Source organism: Camarhynchus parvulus, chromosome Z, assembly GCF_901933205.1.
Source record: "Camarhynchus parvulus chromosome Z, STF_HiC, whole genome shotgun sequence".
NCBI classification, from domain to species: domain Eukaryota; kingdom Metazoa; phylum Chordata; class Aves; order Passeriformes; family Thraupidae; genus Camarhynchus; species Camarhynchus parvulus.
The window spans coordinates 50,794,406-50,817,575 of NC_044601.1; positions in this window are offsets into that span (position 1 = coordinate 50,794,406).

The following is a 23,170-nucleotide window of genomic DNA, read 5'->3' on the forward strand; positions in this document are numbered from 1 at the left end:
AATACACTGCCTGCGTGGACAAAATTAACAATGCATCAAAAATCAATAAAGATATGTGCAGCTTTTTACTTCAATTAACTTACCTGTGTTTAGCTTTATGACAAGTTATGGCTTGGCAAACATCTTACACGGATCTGATTTTTCTTGTTTACCTCTAAATCTGTTGTCACTACCCCCTGCTCTTCAGTAACTTTCCTGAAGTTTTGCCTTGCATCCATAGGAACATTTTGAAAGCAACAACAATTTGCTACAACAGCTGTGAGCTTTAGCCCCTCTCCTCTAGATCATAATATAGCAAATAAAATTCCAAGAAGGTGTTGGTCATGAGTTATTTTTGCCTCAATGGTTCAAGGGTTTTTTGAGGGATGCCTTAAGGGATGGAAGAGTTATTGCTGTGCAGTGTTTGAATGTTATGGCCCTGCAGTATTTGAATAAGGGTACAGCTCAGAGTAAAACCACCAAACGCATGCAAAGCTCTAACATCCCCAGAGTGACACATGTAAGCACCTACAACTGTCTGTAAGAATCGATTTAGATTATGAAGTGAGTGCTGCTGTTAACTCAGGGCTGGTCTGCACATGAGGCAGAGTGAGGGGGGCCCAGGCTGCATCTGAGTGCCCGCAGCCGCCGCCAGGGTCACCGCGCGCTGCAGACACTGGCGGGTGCCATGCCAACAGGTTCCCAGGCTCCCAGGGAGCCGACCTGGCAAATGGAAATCACTCAGAAGCTGACTCTACAGTGAAGGTAGCCTGTGGGTGAAGCTTGTGTACTCTGGAAGCTGCTTCATCACTGTGAATGATACCTACCCTCCACTAGTGATTGCTGGGCTTGGGTTACTGTTGCTAGCACACAATAAATTCATGTTACGTAGACCCATAGGTCTCTGAACAGCTGGTGCTGGTCTCCACTAGAGCTAGGTCAGCTTTTTCTATCAAATAACACATTTAATTTTGTCCCCCAACCCAAACAAAAAAAAAAACAAAAAAAAAACCCCAAAAAAAACCCAAAAACAAAAAACCCCCACAGAAACAAAACAAACAAATAAACAAACAAAACACAAAAAACCCCCAACAACCAAAAACCAACCCAAACAGCAAAAACCACAAAAACGCACAGAAGAAGGGAAAAAACCCTAACAAAAAAAAAACAACAGCCAACAAAACAAACCCAAATCCAATCGATCAACCAACCAACCAAAAAAAAATCAAACTACCGAAATTACTAAAAACAAAGAAAATCTGATTTTGTAACTTTGTAACCTGTTTGGTGGGAGACCTAGACCCAAGCCCAAGGCCCTTTTCTGGAGAAACCCTCTGAGCTGCAGTAAGGAGACAGTGGCAGAGGGTAGCCACTGTCACTGGTATGGTGAAAAACACCTTCTAAGCAGCGGGACCTGCTCACCCCAGGACAAAGGAGATCACTCTCTCTGTGTCCTGAGGGGATGTAGAACAGCCACAGTACAGCTCTGATCCAGGCACTGGGGAGGAGCAGGTCGAGAGGAGAATATCTGCCTCAATATCTCCTCCAACTGATTCCTGACTGCTGCTTAGCCAGTGTAGGAAATTTGGAGCTGTGTTACCCTTCCCATTAATTGACCAAGCAGGTCCTGTTTTGACTTTGAAACAGCCTGCCCATGATGGACAGCTAGATCTTTAGACAGTGCATGGCCTATACAAAAGTCCCAAGCTCTGTACCTGGCCCCTTGGCCCTATTTTCAATTACTTCGCTCTTCTGGATATAATTCTCATGTGACTCTCCCTGGCAGCTGGGGGAAGTGCAGGACATTGTGGGGCCTCAGAAGACCTGACAGGAACCTTGCCTCCCTCCAGCTCTGCATGCACTGAAGGGGACAGGGGAGGACTCCAAGGCCGGAGGCAAGGAAAGGTATGAGGTCATCCTTCACATTTCCAATGAAAAAGTAAGATTAACTTTTTGCAACAAATACCTTTCTGAGAGGAGGGGGAAGGTCTTCAAGAGCTGCTATAGAAACAGAAAAGCCAAAGGTGAGAAAATGCCAGGGAGAAGGTGTGAAGGTAAGTTTTATAGAGAGGAAGAAGTATAAGCAATATTTGATAGGTACTGTTATATTGTAAAAAAGCAACAAAACAGTGGAACATGACCAAACCCAAAACCTGTGCAAGATCCTATGTTTCTTATAAAAGTTATCGATTTTGTACATACCAGGGGTTTAGCCCCAAAAAATAATGGTGCTTTCTGCACTATATCGTGTGCTTTGTTACTCGCAACATCCAACTATAACAGAGAGTGACAGAGAGAAAGGGATATTGAAAAACGTGTCTGCATTTTTTCTCCAAGTGTGCTTGACTCATTTGAACTACAAGGTACAATATGATGTGAGTCTTTCCGTCTTGAACAACTGAACTCACACATATTTTCCATTGTCTACCTTTACCTGTGGTATCCACTGAACAAGAAATATTGAACACAACACTCTGCAGCAGAAGGAGCTGTCAGAGGAGCAGAGCTACTCAATGATTTGCCCTTGCAGCAAATCCATATCCACAGAGATTTCCTATTGTCACTCCCTCTGTCATTGGGTGGGTTTCTTTTCACAGTGATATCTTTGCTTTATGGCAGTCAGCCCTTCCTTCTGCCTCTATGTTTTCCTCCATCTTGGCTTACATCTTCACTTCTGCACTTTGGACTTCTCTCTGCTTATTTTCCCTCAGAAGAATGGTAAATCTCCTGGAGGGAGAGGTTCAACTTGACTCATTTCTTCCTCAAAGGGAATGGAATGAGTCATTCTCTGGCCATGTTGCCCTCCCTTATCTCCCAAGAACCAGGAGAATAAATTGGATAACCTCAGTTAAATTTGTGCTTGACAAAATGATTCCAATTTTACAAGACTTAGCTGCTTTTTGTACAGACCCTAAAATCTCAGTGTATGTAATGTAAGCATGGTAGTAGCTGATTCCTTCTCCAGGGCTACCACTGAGCAAGAGCCAGGAGATACAGTGGCCCCCCAGAGCTGCTGTTGTGGGCAAGGATCCCTTTCAGATGAGTGTCCCAGTAAAAATGGGGAGTGAAGGGCAAAGGAAGCATCCCAAAACTCCTCATTCTGCCTTGGAGATGGCGGAAGAAATCCCTTCTCCAGGGGCTGGGAACAAGAGGGCAATCACAACTTACATAATTTCTGCTGGTGAAGCTACAGTGACATTACAAGGCATGTTAAATTTGTTGGCAGCCCAGAGCCCAGATCTCCCTTTAGCTGAAGGAGTCCCACCCAGTCACCTGCCACCCTCCTAGGATGCTCAAATGCATCACCTCAAGCACATTCCTCCTGCTTTTTGCTGGCATTGAGATGTATTGTGTGTCAACATTAAAATGCAAATACTCATCCAGGCCTGGATGCTCTCCTGCTTAGCTGGGGACACAAGCACTAAGGAGCTGCTGGAGCAGTGCAGGTTCCAGCCACTTTGTTTCCCTTCACTGAGAAAAGTCCTGGGACACAACCCTGTGCACAGAGATGCAGATGCTTTTAAATTGCCCCCTGCACTTGGTTTCAAAACACAAATGCAAAGGAATGCTCCCAGGTTCAGGCCCCTCAAGGCTTTCATTTGAAGACAGCTCCTTGTATGCCCCTATTTCTCATCTGTAGGGCAAAACCCACCAGCTGCTGAGAAGCACAACTGACAACAATATGCACTGAAATTAATAAAATTTGAAAGTGAAGTAGGAAGCTCCAGCCTGGTAAGTGAACATAGGGCTCTGTCAAATGGCAGGCCTGGTTCAGATGAGCTACCTTGGGTCACAGATCGGTGGGCCTGGGAGGTGAGGTAGCGATCATCACTTCTGAGAAAGTGTTTTTTCTGAGAAAAAACACCACACCCACAGCTCACCTGCCCCTGGGCACAGAAATCAGAGGCTGCTGTGGCAGAGCTTAAGATCTGGATGTGAAAAGGCACTGCCAACCACACCTGTGCCCCCAGCACGGCTGGGGGGTTGACAATGTCACCGAGCTGTTGCTGACTCACAATGTCCTCTCTCTTCAAGGATCACCAAAGTCAAATGCAGCATCAAGTCAATATCCACTCCGGGACTCAAAGCAGGCCTTTCCGTGGAGCTGTATGAGTTATGGACTCAGTCAGTTCATTGGTGACATTGAGAAGATGTTTTTTGTTACAAGTCAACCTAAAACAGTTAAACTGGTTTTTTGGTAAGGGAGCATTCACAGTGGATTAAAATGTTTAATTCAACCTCAAAACAAGATTTCTTGTGAGGGAGTGGGGGAAGGAGAATTGTGTCTTTTTCTCAAAATTAAGCAAAAAAAGAGGGGGAGTTGAAAAAGCTTGCATTGTCTGCCTTAACATGAAATAAATAAAGTTGCTTTACAAGTCATTTTCCTTCCCAGTTTTAACGCAGTTCCCTATTCAGCATGAGAACAAAATGACTCTTTCTGTGATTCATTCTCATATGAAATTCAAAGGATTTAAAAGTGTGCCTGATTTTGGAAAGTTTCTACATAATTTTATGGCTCAGGCTAGTGTTCAGTTAGAAAGCTGAGTTCGAGCAAAGACTGCTGACTATGGGCAAGGAGAGAAATCCCAGGGCTTAACAGCAGTGGCCTAACAGCAGGACCAGTGTGCAGCAGGGAGTGCAACCTCAGAATAGCTTCTGCAGTGCTGGATGGGGCTGAGGAGGTGGAAAAAGAAAGAAAGGGAATCGGGAAGTTTAAAGAAACACAGGATGTGCGAGAGGCACCAGCAGAGTGATTCAGTGATATTTTCCGGTAATGATGAAGTTGCAGGAAGGGTCAAGAGGCAACACCCACCCACAAACTTCCATCTCCTGAAACATTCAGAGAGGAGAGGGGTGGTGGGACTGGGGTCAAAGATTTGAAGTCAAAGTTCTTATCTCTAAGTAGCATGGCCATTTGAAGAATCCATGAACTATTTTCCTGCCTCGATGTCTCAAGAATCTGTATTTCTGCTCTTTGTGTTGAACCACATGCGCTTCTACAGCTATGAGAAAAGAGGATTAGACTAAAAAAACCAAGTAAACATGTTACATTACATTACCTGTTACAACAAATTATTAACTATAATAAACATACTACATCACTGTATGCCTTTTAATGGCATACACAAATGGTGTATGCCATAGACATTCAGGATGTGCCCCTGGTTTCCTCAGTCCTGAATATGGTCTAAGAGCAGGAGCAGAGTTCACAGCTTTAGCCAAAACAGCCAACAGGCCTGAATGGGCCAGAGGCTTGATGGTCACCAAAGAGTGTGCAGCACAGCTGTCTGGTCTATGAATGACCCTGTAGACACAAGAATTACATATTTGAGTTAGTAGTAGAAATAGGAGCTCTTGGACAAAATTTCAGCAGGAAAGGATATTGCTGAGTACAAGCAAAGGATGAAGTTTGAGCTGGGGCTGCAAAAGCATAGTAGCCCAGTAATGCCAAACAGTGTTGCTAGTCAGGCTGAGCAGCTGCATCTCAGGCTGGGGGAAACTCTTTCTCCCCAGAAGGAGTACAACATGAAAACATGCTTACAATGTTTTCAGGAGAAAACATTGCTCCTGTCCCTGGGCCTGCAGCAATGTGAGCTGCTCCTCCAAAACTATATTCCTAAATTCTGCCCAACCTTCTTGACTAAAGTCAAAACTGGTTTGCCAAAGTCCTATTTGCATCACCCTTGCTAAGGGATTCTGTGCAAGTCATTGTGATACAGGTCTGTAGTGCAAGTGAAGAACGGATGCGGAATATTTAATGTTGCAGCCAAAGTATAAATTTTAGGCAGTAAGAAATATTTCTTTATCCTATATGTGGATAGTATTTCAGTAGAGTAAATAAGAAAATATCCTGGAAAGTAAAGACTAGAATAAAACATGCCAAAAGCAGGGTCTCAAAAGATCATTAGTAAATTCTCTACTTCAAAGCAGTAATGGGGAAACTGCATCATCCCTCTGCCATTCCATACAAAGAGTCTCTTTATGGGTTCAGTGAATAGGCAAGTGCAGCCAACCTTCTTGCTGCCTGCAGGTTAAGAATTTGGAAGTTGGTGGAAAATTTGGTATTGAGTCTGAACATTCACTCACATCTGGACTTTAATGTAACAGCTTAAAGGAAGCATTGCTGTAAATTTTAAATCACAGTGAACTTGATGAAGGGCTTGATATGATCTATAGGAAAAGGTCACAAAAGCTGTAAATGTTTATTTCCATGAGCTTAAACAAGTGCTTTCAATCCAGCTTTTACACTTTCATCTATGTTTTCACTCACAGTCTCTGCAGAACCCTTCTAGGGCTTTTCTGTCCTAGAAAATCTTTACCATGCATGCACTGAAAGGCAATGTATGTGGCATATAGCTCATAAGGGACCAGAGTAGTGAAATATGCAAGTAACTGCATTGCAATTGCTAACTCCAGCACAACAGCAGAAAAACCAGCTGGGTGAGAAAGGGGAAGCTTGGACCCATTCAGAAACATTAACTCTTTTGGCAGGAAGGCTAGGGGCTATCCCGCTTTCAGCAGCAAATAATGAAAGATGCCTCAACTGTTGAGAAACCACGAAGAACATAATGGACAGCAAACCTCATGTGAATCATGTTAAAGACTGCGCACAGGGGATATGCACCTGAGAAGTCATCATACCGCATTGCAAGCACCTATTATTTGGGAAGGGGAAAAAAGTAGAGAAAAAAATGAGAATAGAAAAGCCAGGCCATTATACTCTTCTCACAGAAAAGAGATGTTAGTAGGTTCTGAGTCACTTGTGAAGGGTGGCAGAGACTTCAGTGGCAATGGGTGAAAGGGAACATTTTATTTGTCATTTGGACTAGTTGGCTGCACACATTGCAAAACACAGATGTGCCTGCCTTGCAGCATGCATAGGAATAACTCACTAGGCATGCCTGAGCTTCAGCTGTGCTCACTCTAGGCTATAAGCAGTATTGCCAAGCTGTGTTTGAACTCTGCTTAAATGGTTGGTGATTTGTATGGCCAAACTCTGGTTCCCAGAGCGGGAACCCAGCACCATGAACTATGCAGGAATTTGAAACTGTTGTGTCTAAAGCCAGGTGAAGTGTACACCCTCATTCTTGAAGCTAGCTAGCTGCTAAAATCATCTGATATAGGGAGAAAAATAATGGTGGGTACCATGGCAAGGTCTAATATTAATAATGACATGTGCTTGTCAAGAAAGAAATATTTAAAAGATAAAGGAACTTTGTGTTAAAACTGCAAGAGGATGAAAAAAACCACAAAACCTCACAAAACCTGAGTTTAACCCTGGTCACACTGACATGTGGTTCCTCACAGCACTATTCCATATTACTTGCTGTGTGCACTTTCTTGACTGAACTGAATTTTGGAGTAGTTACATAACACACAGCCCCAGACTACCTGTTCAGTGACACCACTTTTGTCTGAGCCCAGCTATTCTCAGTGGCTTGAGCGCTATTTAGAAAGCCTTAGCAAGCATACTTGCATGTGCTTCCTGGAGTTTAGACCCATTACAGGTGAATTCTTGGTTTAGTTTTCTCCAAACCCTCATCCTCTTTTTTCCATCCACGCTCTAATGCATGGAATTCGTGGTCTACAAAGCAAAGCAAGTAACCTGCAATGCAGCTGGAGGAAGCAAACAGTGAGTGTTCATAGCATTCTCAATATTTGATGAAGTCAGGAGAAGCACCAGTAAGACCCTTGCATTAGACTTCCAGAGGGCAGGCTTTGGCCTGTTTAGGAGACTGATTCAGAGAGTCCCTTGGGAAGCAGCCCTTAAAAACAAAGGAGTTCAGGAAAGCTGGGCATGCCTCAAAACAGAGATCTTGAGGGCACAGGAACAGACTGTCTCTGTGTGCCAAAAGATCAGCCAACGGGGTAAACGTCCAGCCTGGTTGGGCAAGGAGGTTTTGGAGGAACTTAGGAATAAAAAGAGGATGTATCAGCATTGGAAGGAGGGTCAGGTCTCTAAGGAAGTATTCAAGAAGGCTGCTAGAGTATGCAGAAAAAAAATTAGGGAGGCCAAAGCTCAGTTTGAATTTAGAATGGCGACTTCTATAAAGGATAATAAAAAATGTTTTTACAAATACATTAATGCTAGAAGGAAGGGTCAGAGCAGCCTTTTTTCTTTATTGGACAAGGGAGGGAACCTAGTATCTGGAGACAAGGAGAAGGCAGAAGTGCTTAATGCCTGTTTTGCCTCAGTTTTTAGTGAGAAGATGACGTGCCCTCAAGACACCTGCCCGCCTGGGCTGGTTGATGATGTCAGGGAGCAGAATAGTCCCCCCATTATCCAAGAGAAGGCAGTCAAAGAACTACTGAAATGCTTGGATGTTCATGAATCTATGGGACCAGACAGGATCCACCCCAGAGTAAGGAGAGAGCTGGCAAATGAGCTTGCAAAGCCACTCTCCATCATTTACCAGCAGTCCTGGTTTACTGGTGAGGTTCCGGATGACTGGAAGCTGGCCAATGTGATACCCATTCACAAAAAGGGTGCAAAGGAAGATCCTGGTAATTATAGACCAGTCAGCCTGACCTCAGTACCTGGCAAAATAATGGAACAGTTTATATTAAGTGCCATCACAAAGAATTTACAGGATGGCCAGGGTATCAGACCCAGTCAGCATGGGTTTAGGAGGGGTAGGTCATGTTTAACCAACCTGGTGACCTTTTATGACCAGGTAACCCGCCTAGTGGACGCAGGAAAGGCTGTAGATGTTGTTTATTTGGATTTCAGCAAGGCCTTTGACACTGTCTCCCACAGCACACTCCTAGACAAGCTGGCAGCCCGTGGCTTGGACAGGAGCACTCTGTGCTGGGTTAGGAACTGGCTGCATGGCCGGGCCCAGAGAGTGGTGGTGAATGGTGCTGATCCAGCTGGCGACCAGTCACCAGTGGTGCCCCTCAGGGGTCTGTGCTGGGGCCAGTTCTGTTTAATATTTTTACCGATGACATGGATGAGGGTTTAGAGTCTTTCATTAGCAAATTTGCAGATGACACTAAGCTGGGAGCATGTGTCGATCTATTAGGGGGACAGAGGCTTTGCAGAGGGATTTGGAACGGTTGGATGGATGGGCAGAAACCAATGGGATGAAGCTCAATAAGTCCAAGTGCCGAGTCCTGCACTTTGGCCACAATAACCCCCTGTAATGTTACAGGCTGGGGATGGTGTGGCTGGACAGTGCTCAGGTGGAAAGGGACCTGGGGGTGCTGGTTGACAGCTGGCTGAACATGAGCCAGCAGTGTGCCCAGGTGGCCAAGAAGGCCAATGGCATCGTGGCCAGTATCAGGAATGGTGTGGCCAGCAGGAGCAGGGAGGTCATTCTTCCCCTGTGCACGGCACTGGTGAGGCCACACCTTGAGTATTGTGTCCAATTCTGGGCCCCTCAGTTTAGGAAGGATGTTGAGATGCTTGAGCGTGTCCAAAGAAGAGCAACGAGGCTGGTGAGGGGCTTGGAACACAAGCCGTATGAAGAACAACTGAGGGAGCTGGGGTTGTTCAGCCTGGAGAAAAGGAGACTCAGAGGTGACCTTATCACTCTCTTCAGCTTCCTGAAGGGTGGCTGTGGTGAGCTGGGCGTCGGTCTCTTTCTCCGGGCAACAACAGACAGAACAAGAGGACACAGTCTCAAACTGCGCCAAGGGAGATACAGGCTAGAATTAAGGAGGAAGTTTTCCACAGAAAGAGTGATCAAATACTGGAATCATCTACCCAGGGAGGTGGTGGAGTCACCATCCCTCGATGCGTTTAAAAAAAGACTGGATCTGGCACTTGGTGCCATGATCTAGTTGAGGTGTTAGAAGATGGGTTGGACTCGATGATCTTAAAGGTCTCTTCCAACCTAGAAATTCTGTGATTCTGTGATTCTGTGATTCTGTGAATGTCAGGTTGAAGAGGATCAAGTCCAGGCATGAATGGTTGCATACTTATAATTTGTTGAAGTGATGCTGCCTCTCAGGAGTATTTGCCATTCCCAGTTCAGGAAGGTACACATTTACTTATTTAGGCTTGCATGCAGAAATGAAGTTAATAGGTAATATTTGGGAAAAAAACGCTCAAATAGGCTCTCTACATTTCTACAATGACTACTGAATATAGGTAACAACTATTTCTTTAAGATATTGAGTACTTTGTTCCATCTGGCCAGTTTCTATGGAATATTTGTCTTTGTAGTGGCTACTGAAAGTGAATGATGATAGTATTCTCCCAAGTCAAAAGCAAACCTCACAATGCCTAGTGCAAATTCAAGGGCCTCTCATGCTGCAACAACGGGTCCACAAAGCTGAGGTGCTGAGGCTAATACTACTTTATCATCTAGGGCATCTCCAGCAAAAAGAGGATGGATAAAGGGTGAAAGCGAATTGGAATGGTTTTCAAATAAAGGTAGAAGTTCTTAGTATTATGATGCTGGACAAGACTAACATCTCTTGACTTCAAAGAATGAAGAGTTTCATATCTCAAGCATTTAATGACAAATATTTGCCAGGATTTTATCTTAGTACAACTGTTTATAGTGGCTCTAATGCTATGTAAAAGACTGTAGCAACTCATCCCCATGGGTTTATATTACTATTTGGCTTCATAGTTCTTTCACTTCTTCATATAAATCACTAACTTCTTCAGATGTGTCAGAGGCGTTCCATTTCCTCAACTGCAAATGACAAATGAATAATAATACACATTGTTTGCTTTTTTTCCCCACTCCAAATTCCTATGCAGCTCTCCAGTGACTCCAGTTGCTGCATTTGGTCTGGTTTTCTGCATGTGTCCTGCACAATGGCCATGAATCTCTCAGATTTCATGTATGAGTATCAGTCTGTTTCAGTGTCACACATACTGTATTCTGCTCATTTACTCTAACGGTGAATGTAGTGGTTTTGCTTTCCCATTTGAATGTACAAAACTATTTGAAAATAAGGGAAACATTATATGGAAATAATTATTCATTGTTCTGTTGAACTTATGCACCAAAGTAATCATGTGAGTAAATATGGAGCAAGACCACTTTGTTGGTAGTTTGTGCTGAAGACTGTGATTTCAGCCTTGTTTCCCAAGCTAAATAAAGCTAGTGCAAATATTCAAACATTCAAAAAGTTGCAAGCTATGTTTGTGGCAATTATAAATTAAATATTTTTACTCATGCGGCATATTAAAAGAACATCAGTGGAGGAGCTCCTTGCATTTTGGGTAGGACTAGCTGGAATAACTGGAAACATACATCAATATAATCAAAGAGAGAAGCTATTCATTCCCTTGCACTCAATGGAGGTTGTGATGCAAAAATGAGTTAATTAAGCCAGTAAGGCTGCCCCAGTCCTAATACAAGTTTCAGCAGCCTGTGTTGACTTTGGTCTTTCTGAGCACAGTTCACATCACTCCTGAATCAGTGTAACAAAGCAAAACTACACACTGTCCCAGTACACAGCCTAGGGGTCTTTGGACGTGGCTCTTTAGTAGACTTCCTGCTGTGGGAAGAATCTCTTGGGTGCAATCAGCCTCCTTTCCCTGGAAGATCTTGGTTGTTGGGTCATGTATGGGTGAGCATAAAACCCCCAAGTGACAGAGACATCCCTTTGTCTCATCCTGGGAACTCCTATGAGCTGAAGGTCACACTGATGGTTCTCTATCTCAAAAAAAGGTACTGCTGAAGGATCACCTAGGGACTGATTATACTTCAGCAAAAAGGGCATTAAATAACCTACAGCATCCTCCAATCTGCCACCACCTGGCTCAGAAGTCATCACTAAGGGCAGCCTCTGCTTACTCAGGAGAGACTTGTAGCGCTCTTTGGGAAAAGTAGAGGCTCCTGTGTGGACAACTGTTGGGAACAGTATCTTTTGCATATGACTTCAACTGGAAAACGTTTGAATCAGGAATGACAATACATGTTTCAAGTCAACAGACTTTAAAACATTTTGAGTGAACAGACAAGATTTCTCAGTTGCCCCAGGTTTCTGGTTTACAATGCCATATTTAGTACTGAATATAATGTGTAAGAAATTAGCTTTACCTGTAAGAAATTTGACAAAAGACCGCAGGATGAAGGAAAATTTCCATTCCAGCCAACCTCTTTAGAAGCCATATTAAGGTGCTTCTCTCATGTCTCAATCTTGCTGTCAGCTGGAAGATTCCTGTCAGCACTCAAGCCAGGGAAATTCCCAAAGCTTAAACCTTAAGACTGCCCTGACTGTCTGCCCTCTGCTGTGTCCTGTAGATTACAGAGGGCTATCCTAGAAAAACAAAACAAACCACCTGATTAAATTATGTTAGTTTAAAAGTCTCTACAAAGCAAACCATGGCATTTTTTTTGTCTTTTCAGAAAATGCTGCTCAATAGCAGTTATTTTCCACAGTCAGTTCTGCTATGAGCTGAGAGCAGCATACAAATTGCCATAGTTTAGGAAAGAACTTAAACTTGTTTTTTTCTGGAAAGGCACACAGGAGGAAAACAGTAGTCAAAACCATCTGAAGAAATTATCTCAGCTAGGCCATATTTAAGACAATTGTAATGTCATCCTAGTGGAAAAGGGTTTAGAAGACCAGTTAGTCACTCAGTACAGCTAAATCAGAAGCATCACTTAGTTTTACTGAACCCAGACTATGTTTAAACTGAATTCTCAATTGCATTTTAACAACAGACCTCAGAGGGCCATAGTCAGGGAATGTGGTCAAGGCAGAGGTCATTCCTATCAATATTACCTGAGTCGTGTTGCAAACACAATAGGATACCAATGGTTTGTAACTATATCCATCATTAGAGCAGTTTCTACAGAACAGATAAGATCAAAACAAAAGCTCCCTGACCCTCTTGCATTTCAAGATTCCATTATCTTTATTAGAGAAATCCCTGAATGCAACTTACTTCCCATTATGTATTTAAGTCCGTGTTGTCTCTGACACTCTTTAATTTTCTCAAGATCTGAAAGCACTTTTTCTCCATACTTATTAATTTTACATGGTACTTTGAGACAAGTTAATAATGGGATCCAGCTCATCCATTGTCCCACTGTTGGGAACCAAAATGCATGGGTAGCAAACCTAGTACTAACAGCAATGCTATTCAGATAAAGTTGATTTTCTCCAGTTTTGTCAGAAAGTTAAACATCCTGCTGCTCCTGATCCCTCCAATTTTGCTCTGAGGAAGACTGTAATCAAACTCACAAGTATTATAGACATATAATCTAATTTTCCTTCCAAAAGCTACATAAATTGTTATTGCAATTTACATCTGAGGTTTATATGCTACCACACTGATACTATTTGTGCAATGGAAACACAGACTGATTAGCCAGAATATACTGCTCAGCAGAAGCCATTCTCCTTCCTTAGAAAGGTAACACGCTCAGGAGGGAAAGGAGCCACCAGGGAAGTGCCATATAGTTTTAAATAGGAGAAATGTTTTTATTTCTGTGCTAATTCCAATACTTACTCTGAAGGAATAGGTGATTCAAGGAGACATGGGCCATACTGTGGTCTTCAGAAGACACCAGTGTAATAAAGAGATTTACCTGACAACTTCAATTCAGGTATTATTAATTATCAAAGGAAGCCACAAAGCAGCTTCCAATGAGTGATTTATTGGGTAACACACCACTGCTGTATTTGTGATTAGTCTAAAACAAAATCTCATAATTATTTTCAGTTCTGAAGTTTAGTGAAGTAAACGCCCACCTTTCACAGAAGTACAGCCATATGTAAAGACTGGACACATTGCACAGTTTGCTTTTTGTTTCCACCTGAGTTACATGTTGTAAGTCCCCTCTGGGATAGCATTAGAGTGAAGAATAGGGCCCTAACTTGACAAAGTCATCTCTCACTGGGACTGATGCAGAAGGAAAGCAGGTTAGAGGGAAACTTAAAAAAACCCCGAGTCTTTAAGAAGCAAAACTTAATAAATAAGATCATGGAGCTTCAGGATTTTGAGTTAAAGGTTCTGGTGCCCTTTTGGAGAAGAAAGAGTATTAGATCCCCAAGCATGAACTGCAGTCTTTCAGGAAGATGATGGCTTTGCAGAGGCTATCTAGGCTATGCTCCAGACTACTGCTGTCACCTAACGTTTGCACCAAGGCATTCGTCAGGCGCATAGATCCGAAATCATAATGAGAAGTACTGCAGCTGAGCCTCTGTCTGGCTTATTGAAAGGACAGAGCTGCTGTTCACAGTCATGAACTGAGGGTACCCAAGTTCATCTCACCCTGTGCTGTGCTGTCCCAGCTTGTGGCTCGTGTCCTCGGCCTGAGGTTCTGAAGATGGTTTTGTTCTCCAATCTGCCCATCAACTGACTCAGTACCCGCCTCCCCTGAGCCTGCTGGGGCCCGCTGAAAATTAGGAAGTTTCTGGAGTTTGGCAGGAGAGATTTGCTAAAGATACAAAAGGAATTGTGTTATACTGCACCTCCATGTGTGATACTGCACCTCCATCAGAGGGGAAAGCAGTCCATCTTATATCAGATGGTTTTCTACTGCCCCAGTTGTAAAAACTACTGATCACACCAAAGCTCAGAAGATACAGACAAGTCTCTATTTTCTTTATCACTGAGATTTTCTTTTATAATTTTTTTAATGGTTTGGTTTGAAAGGAGACCTTGAAGATCATAGAGTTTCAACACCCCTGCTGTGGGCAAGGACACCTTTAAATTTATAAAATAAATAAAACACCTTTAAATAAATAAAATTGCTCTGGTCTTGAACACTTCCAGGGATAGGGCATCCACAACTTCCTTGAGTAGCCTGTTCCAGTGCCTCACCACCCTCACAATTTTTTCCTAATATCTAATCTAAACCTACTTTTTTTTCTTTTTGAAAGCATTTCTTCAGTATCTTCCTGCCCATCAGTAGCTGGCTGAGCATCTCACCCCAAAGCAACACAGTCCCCTTTTTATTTCCATGGTCTCCAGAGGCTGACCATGAACACTCCCTGCCTTGTCTTTAAGCCTCTCCAGGCATATTTTTCACCCTACAGTCAACATAGTTTCAGCCCACATAGTTCACTTGGGGCACCAGCTGCAGTGGGCTGCTGGCACAGACCAGGAGACCCTGTGACAGAGAACATCATGTTCCATGGGGAACAACAAGGAAAAACAACAACCAACCACTGAAAAACATATGTTGTTTCTACATATGCAAAAGAATGGAAAGACTGTGGGGTAGTGACTCCAGGCTCAGCCATGTCCAACAGAATAGCAGCATTCCTGTGTTTAATGTTGCTGTTTGCTGCTTGTGCTGCTTTGCAGAGTATGTTATCCCCTGGGATCACAGCTCATGTCTGAACTGCATCACTTCATCCAGGCTACAGATCTGCTTTGCCATCTCAAGTGTGACAGAGAAGCTTCATGCTCCTGAGCAGCTGTGAAATGCTGCACAGCCTCTCTGCTCCAGTCCCAAGCTGGCTGCAGCTTTGCTAGCAAAAATGAAGGATCCACTCCGAAAGTGCTCACAACAGCATGGGTGAAAGGTTTTAGCTACAGCCACTGTTAAATGCCAACTGTTGCCTATAAGACAGTCAGAAGCCCACTTAAATCTGTAAGAAAATGAGTAAGACACATGAATGTCTAGAAGCTAAGTTTATCATGGGAGGAATTTTAACAAAAGCAGGTGTAGTGGTTGCACTCGGAACACAAAGAACTAGAACAGTTGCTACACATTTGGATTTATTTCAGGACATAAGAAGTAGGGAAGAAGCTGGAAAAAATATGCACTGTATCACCCACACAGGAAAAATTACATGTTCTGAAAATGGCTGGCATTTCTATATTGCAATTGTAAAAGCTTTTGGATATCAAACACATTATTTTGCTACATACTGGCACCAACGGAAGTGTCAGACAACACCCAGGGTTTCTTAGATGCCATTGAAGATTGAATTGGTTTGAAGAACAGAAATTACAAGCTTCACTTCAGGCAGAAGCCAGTATATCCTCTTCCAGAAAAAAGACAGATGTCTGTTTTAAACCCTTTTATGATGGTGCCTGTTAGCATCAACATGCTAAAGAATGTGTTACTATTTTCATTATAAACCCCTGCTTTGAAGTGTTTTATAACTCAGCTATAAACATACGGCACTTGCAGGGACACAACTCTTCTGTTTCTATATCAGGATTTTAAAGAAGTGTGAATGCACAAACACACACCTAAAACAATGGTGGCATCCAAATCTTTAATGCAGTTCTGTAGCCCAAAATTAACTAAATGAAAATAATGAATTTTCTTTTGCCTCTGACATTCTTTCTCTTTACTTTTTACTTTCACTGCTCTCATGCTGTAGTCAGTTGTAATTTAAGAACTTTAAAAGCAGCTGCTGCTAGACAACAACCACTTCTTCTGAGGGTTCTAATATTACTGCTGCAGGAGCTTCACCTAAAGAGGGAGTCTGCCTTTTCCTCTCCATGCACATTTCTGCAGCAGGCCTGTAGTGAGCCATTGGGTAAGCAAGCAACCAGTAGTCTGAAAACCTACTTTAGCAGGCACTTGAAACAGCTGCCTTTAAATAGGAGAGTTTTTTAAGCACTTGGCTGAAAAGAGCTTTGATACATTTGCAGAACATCAGTGAGTAAAACAGAGCTGTCAAGAAGCAATTTGTCTAAGTTTTACTTTTCACTCCTATTCTGCTTTTTATTTTAAGCTGTTATAATGAAAACAAAGGAAATTAAATGAAAAATTTCTCCATTTAAGAAAGCCTGGATGTTCCCTCTCCAGCTTCCCTGGCACACTCCCTGCAGCCCATTTCTGAGATGCGCTGTGTCTCACACGGGCACAGGTCACTCCAGGCAGAGCAGGACAGGCTCCTCCAGGTTCCATCAGTAGAGCTTTGCAGAAAGGGGTGGAAGTGGGGATCACCCCAGCAGCTCTGGGCAGATGTCCCCTAGGGTGCTACACTTTGCATGGGCTCCCACCAGCTGCTGAAGGAACAGGCTGAGCACTCCACTGGGCATCTAAATCCTCTTGATAGTGAAGGAGTTCATGGAAGTTAACCATCGACCTCACTGACTACTCACACACTGAAGCTCAGCTGTAAGATTCCATAGCTTACTAAAACAGAGCTAAATCCAAAGACAATTCCAGACTTACATCTGGTGTTCATGTTAGGGATCCTGCCATAGGACTTCTAACCCCTAGTATATAGAATAAGAATTTGTGGGAAAAAGCCCCCAAAACCATATATATTTAGTCTTCTTGAATTACAGCTTCCAGAGATCTGTGTCTTGTATGTGCTTCTGTAACATTAAAAGGACTCTGCAGTTATGCTGCTGAACATTAAATAAATGTAGCAAGCCGAAAACCACTGTTTGGAAAAGCCAGACATCAAGGATGCATTCCACTAGGCGAGGAATATTCTTTACAGCAGAATTCCAAAACTCTGTACTTTCTAAATTTAACCATAAATCCACAGTGTTGCAATTCAGTATTTTAATTACTCCCAATTCTTACCTACAGAAACTTGCCAGAACTGCAGGCAAGTTGCAACATCTGCAGAAAGCCAAGAGCTGCACAGAAGAGCATTGACTCCAAACAAAGGAAGCAGTCAGTCAGGCTCATGGATGGGACGGGAGGGCCCAGCACAGGGAGGCTGTAAGGAAGGTCTGTGATGTCTCAGTCACATGCCATGCACCTGCTGCCTGAATCTTTACCACCATTTGTACAGCAGAGAAGCAATTAGTACTAGTGAAAAGAAGGAAGAAGCATTTTCTCCAGGGCTACCTAAGCCCATGGCTTATCAAGACATGAACTTAAGGACAGAAACAAACATGCTGACTCATTGTTTTGTTCCCCTTGCTGCCCTCTGGCCTGGCCTTAGCATGCCCTTGCTGGATGTTCATGGATATGTGTATCAGCTAGCCAACTCAGATGGTCCACATATTGCTCCACAAATGCTTCACCCAACTGCAACATCTGAAGAGAAGTTTTGGCCCAAGGATAATATCCATGTCTGGGCTTGGACACCCACATACACACACACATTGCCCCCACACCATGTGGTGAGTCTCCATTTGTCTCTGCTGAACACACCTGTAAGTCCACACTTGAGTGGCAGCAAAAACAAAACCACTGTGAAATTAGTAGCAAATTCAGGTCCTGAACTCAGCAGATACTAAAGCTCAAGCTTCTGCTCAGAGCTCTCAATGCAGCTGCACTTCTCAAGCACCTGTCCAAATGCTAGAAATGTCTTTTCATTTTACTTTCTATCACCAGAAAACAGAGATTTGGGATTGCTGCTGGTAATAGATAACCTAGATTGTATTGTAAGTCATGCAGGGTGAACAATGAGATAGCCCAGTGTGATTGCCAGTGTGGCAAGTGTTGCCAGAAACACGTTGCTCTCCAATTCAGCAGCACAAACAAGTGTTTTCATACTGGGCTCAACAGAGTCAGTGTTATTTTAGGTCATCCAATTAGGTCTCCCCCACACCCTCACAAACTGTATACAGACCATTTGGGTGCTAAAAAGCTGGCAACTAAAATACAAAATTATCCTGTCTGGTTAACCTGAACTTTTCTAGGAGTGGAGAATTTGTGCCTTGGCAGTGCATATGCTTAATGATGGATGCACTTCCAACTCTTGCTAGTAATTACTGTTTTCTTGACTTTATTCTTTCTGATGAAAGACCAAATGTTGTGAATTATTGCCTTAAAAAAAATTGCTTTTTAGCTTCTGGCTTTTATTGCCTGCATTTGCTGTGCAACGAAGTCCAAATGCTCACAAAATGAATGACATCAAACTCTGATTAGTGCCATATTGCTTCCTTTTATGTGATGGCCACTTCTTCCACAAATGAGGATACCACATACAGCCCCTAATTACATGTGAGGTGCAGTAACTTACCAGCGTTAGGCTCAAGGTGTCCATGCAAAGTCAAAGTGAACCCAGTCTGGACAAACTCTACTCACTACACTCAGGTAATGCAGTCCAGCAGTTACTACAGGAACATGACATAACATTGTGACTGGTGAGATTAAAAAAAACAAATTGCTGAGATACAGGAAAAGTCCTGTGTCATTTCAGATGGAGAATACAGTGATACCTGGGAAAATGCAGGCTGTGAAACTAAAGCCACCATGCAATAGTTAAGTTTTCCTCACATGGACTTTCCTTCACATAAAATACTGAGAGGTTCAGAGCAGATGAAAACTCTTCAGTAAAGTCTCCCTCTACAATCACCACTCCATAAGGCAATATTTAAGTTTCTTTTTCAGTATTTGGCATCATCTCACATTAAAATTTTCAAACATGTCTATTAGGCTTCTCAGTTTCTCATTAAACGATTTAGACAAAGAATACGAAAGACCTGCTAAATTGCTAAGTAGAAGCCAAGCCAAAGGCCTTCTAGCACATAGTGGTTTTAAATTGGACTCCAGATTTGCAAGAATGGTTGGAGAGGCCCATTTTTCAAAGCTAAAAGTCCCCAGAACTGGCAGCATGACACAAGTGGAGACAACCTCCTGAAAGATGTAGAAATTGCAGGCTGCTGGAGAAAAAATTATGCACTAGGTCAGACACATGTGTTTGTATTGACACATGTGTTTGTATTGACACAGAGAACTGGCAGATCAAACACATCCTGAGTTATGAGTCTTCCCATGCTGCATCTATGCCATACCTGGAATCAGTCATCAGGTGGCTAAAGAGAAAAAGGTTTTAAACTAAGGAAAGAAAACATCACCCAGAAAGATCTCTTTATCTCTCTCCCACCAAAACCAGCTGGACAGGAATGATGGTTGTCACAATGATGTTAGTGAGAGCTGCCTTTCACACCTCCATGTTCACAGTGCAACAGGCAGAGTATGAGTGTGATGCAATTCCCCTCTAAGTACATTTGCTCATTTCAGGAACAAGTTAACATGTCTTCCACTTTGGTGTTTATTTGGGATATTTTTAATGAATCTACTATCTACTAAACATGTTTGAAGGATCAATCAGAGGCACAAAAGAAGTAATGTTTTCTTCAGAACCCACAATTTCCACTCATTTAAGTAACCAACTGCTGTTCAGAGTTTTACAAATGGGATCTTGCTGGGAAAGCATTTAATGTCATTTTCTCGGTTGCAACCTTGGCCTCCTGAATTGGTTTGATTGTGCTGCTCAGGGTTCCTCAAGATATTGGCAAGATGGCTCAAGCAAGGCCAGCCTTTGGTCCTACAACCTGCCTTCTCAGAGGCTACAGAAGGCTTCAGAGACACCATTTGGTAAGAGATGAGTTGTCATCTGCCTGACTCTTGCCTGGGAATTAGAAAAGCCAGGCACTTTTGTGTTACAAGTAGACATTATGCTGCTTAATGCAATATAGATTGTCTGAAAATGAAGGCCACAAATCCCAAATGATTTTTCCTTCCCACTGACCAGGCAGAATTTGGCACTACTTCTCTTGCTACTTTTTTTCCTATAACAGGCTTCTCAAAAGTGTCTGCCAAGATTAGCCTTGATGTAATTCCAGCAGCTTCACCAGAGGAATATTTAGCTCTGTCCTTAATCACCCTCATCCATTTTTTGACTTTGCAGAATCCTTCTGTGAACAGTGATGTGCCTTTGATGCCTGAGACACCAAACCAAGACTTCCCTGTGGTCAGACATACAATTCCAAGGTCAGAGTGGTGGAAAGGCAGACAGTACTGGTTTTGCACGTCAACTGTGGCTGCTCCCTTAGGCCTCACTGAGGTCACCAGCCCCTGCATCAGCTCGCTCTTCCCATTCATTGCTCCACAGATTCTTCCAACACCACGGACCATGGTTACCAATAGCTCTGTTGCTCATTTTACATCATCAAACCACAAGTACATCACCTTTCATGTAAACATTTTTTCAAATACAAAGCTCTTTAAACGACATATGCAAAAGAACAAAGGCTTAAAGAGGAAGAAAAAAAAATCCCAACAATTAAATGCATTTGTCACAAAACTCAGCAAAAGATGACTCATTGGGTGGCTTCATGATTGTGGTACTTCCTAGTCATTATTGTTCTCTACCTAAAAAGCTATGGAAATTAGTCAAGGTTGGCTTTAGAAATAACTTGTGCTTTGTAGTCAATATATGTTAATAGAAATCTTAGGTCCTATGACCTTGGAGTTGTCTGCAAATACAGCAGCTGACGTGATTTTCTTTTTAAGACAGATTATTTTTCTCAGAGCACACAATTCTCTATTTTTAGTAAAAGCAGGGACACAGATAACACCACAAAGATGGACTGCACACATTTCAGCTGACAGGTAGGTGCTACTTGATGCTGATTGCCCAGGGTGCTAGCAGAGGCAAGAGTTACCTTCCCATGTGCAATATAGAGAGTACACTTCTCCACAGGAGGCAGATCCCAGCAACCTCTTCTGCAAGTAAAGCTGTATCTGACACTTTTTTGATTCTCCAATTAAGATTCTTACAAAGCTTTTCATTTCACATTCATACAGTGAATAGTATAGTCTTGCCTGATACAATGCAAGGGCTAGCAAAACACTTTGTGGTTACGTTCCTTGTTTCTCCACTTAGCCTTGCACAAAGTACACACTTTACATGGGGCAAGCATTTAAAATAGTGGAAAAATATTTGTCTCTGAATACTTTATCTCTAGTCAAAACTGCAGAGCAAGAGGACACCTGAGGGTATCAAGTTTCTTAATTCAGGTAAAGGTATCAGCTATACTGCTACTTTTCCAAATCATATCCTCCATTAAAATTAGATGAACTCCTATAACTTTTGTTTTTAAAGCAGAAATGGAAGGTTGCATGATTTCTCAGTAAAAAACCCCCTAATTTTTACAAAATCACTGAGATGAAGGCATCTCAGTGAAAACAAAATTACTACAAATTCACTCTAACTACACCTCAGAAGACAAAATTTCCATGTAAGCAGCACCCAGTTTTGCTGCACTTGTTACTTACACTCACTCACACAGAAATCTGAATTGCTAAAAACCAAACCAAAACTAAAACTGAAAGGAAAAGCTCGAACTAATTTGACAGAACACTAAAGAAATATTAAAAGAGTGACTTTCAGACTTTTGAAAGCCTCTAGCAAGAGCCCTCTGGCCTTTCTTTTTTTGGTGGATTCCTCCTACCTTCACAAACCAAGGGCAGGACATATTGAGACATGTTTACTAGGGAGATTGGCCAAGTCTCTGTTAGTCCTTGAGGGCCTGTAATGTGGTGTGAACTGCACTGCACCAGTGCAGGCACAGAAGAGATTTTAGTCATGAAAATAAGCCAAACAGAATTCCATCAGTTCTGCAAGAAGCAGCCACGTGCTTGTCCAAACTAAGTGACAGCTACCATGACTGCATTTAATTCTAAAACCTGGTCTTCAAAGAGGCTTCAATTTTGCAATCGAAATAATCCAGAATTATCTTTACTGTGGCATTATTTGTAAAATTACAAAAAAACCAAAACAACTAAAACATCCACAAAAAAAAGCAACCATGTAAACCCTATTACAAAATGAAGTGATACTTCCTCTTTTCCTTCCTGTGCTACTGCCCATGACAGATAATTCATCTAGGACAAAGTAATGAACCAAAAAGGTAATGAAAATTCAATACTTGGAAGGAATTGAAGTCACAGAATGTCACAGAATGTTAGCACAATTAGGTCAGGACATCTCAGCTGTTAGCAAGACTTGGTAAAAGACTCATATTTTACATGACAACTTGTACAAAGATTCAGACCTTTTCCTTCTTAATCTTCAGTGGCGCAAGCCTCACTGTCAGAATTCATGGTTACACTGGTATCTCTGTTAGTTGGTGCTGCATACTAATTCTCTTTTCAGCTGAAGATACTAAAAAAAAAAGGAATTGAAAATTATCAGATCAAATATGACATCAAGTAACATTCCTAAGATGATTCAATACTGGTAAAGCAGAAAACTTCTCTTTAATTTTCAACCATGTCATATTCCATTATTCTCCAAGGGCTCGAAAATTCACACAATTCCTATGGAGTAAGGGCTCCAAAAAATAGAAATATCACCTATCAGCTGATGAGCAAGAACTTCACACTGTGTGGAATGAGCTGCATGACTCAAAATACACAAAACACTTTAGAAAAGCCAGTCAATGAACAGGAATAATTGTCCTTGAATACATCCACAGCACATCTCAACGCTCATGGCCACTCAAATAATCCAGAGTGGAAACACACCCACACACACTCCAGAATCCTAACAGGATGGTACATCAAGGCTTACTGTTTGATGTACAGAACACATCTCTCCAGACACAGGC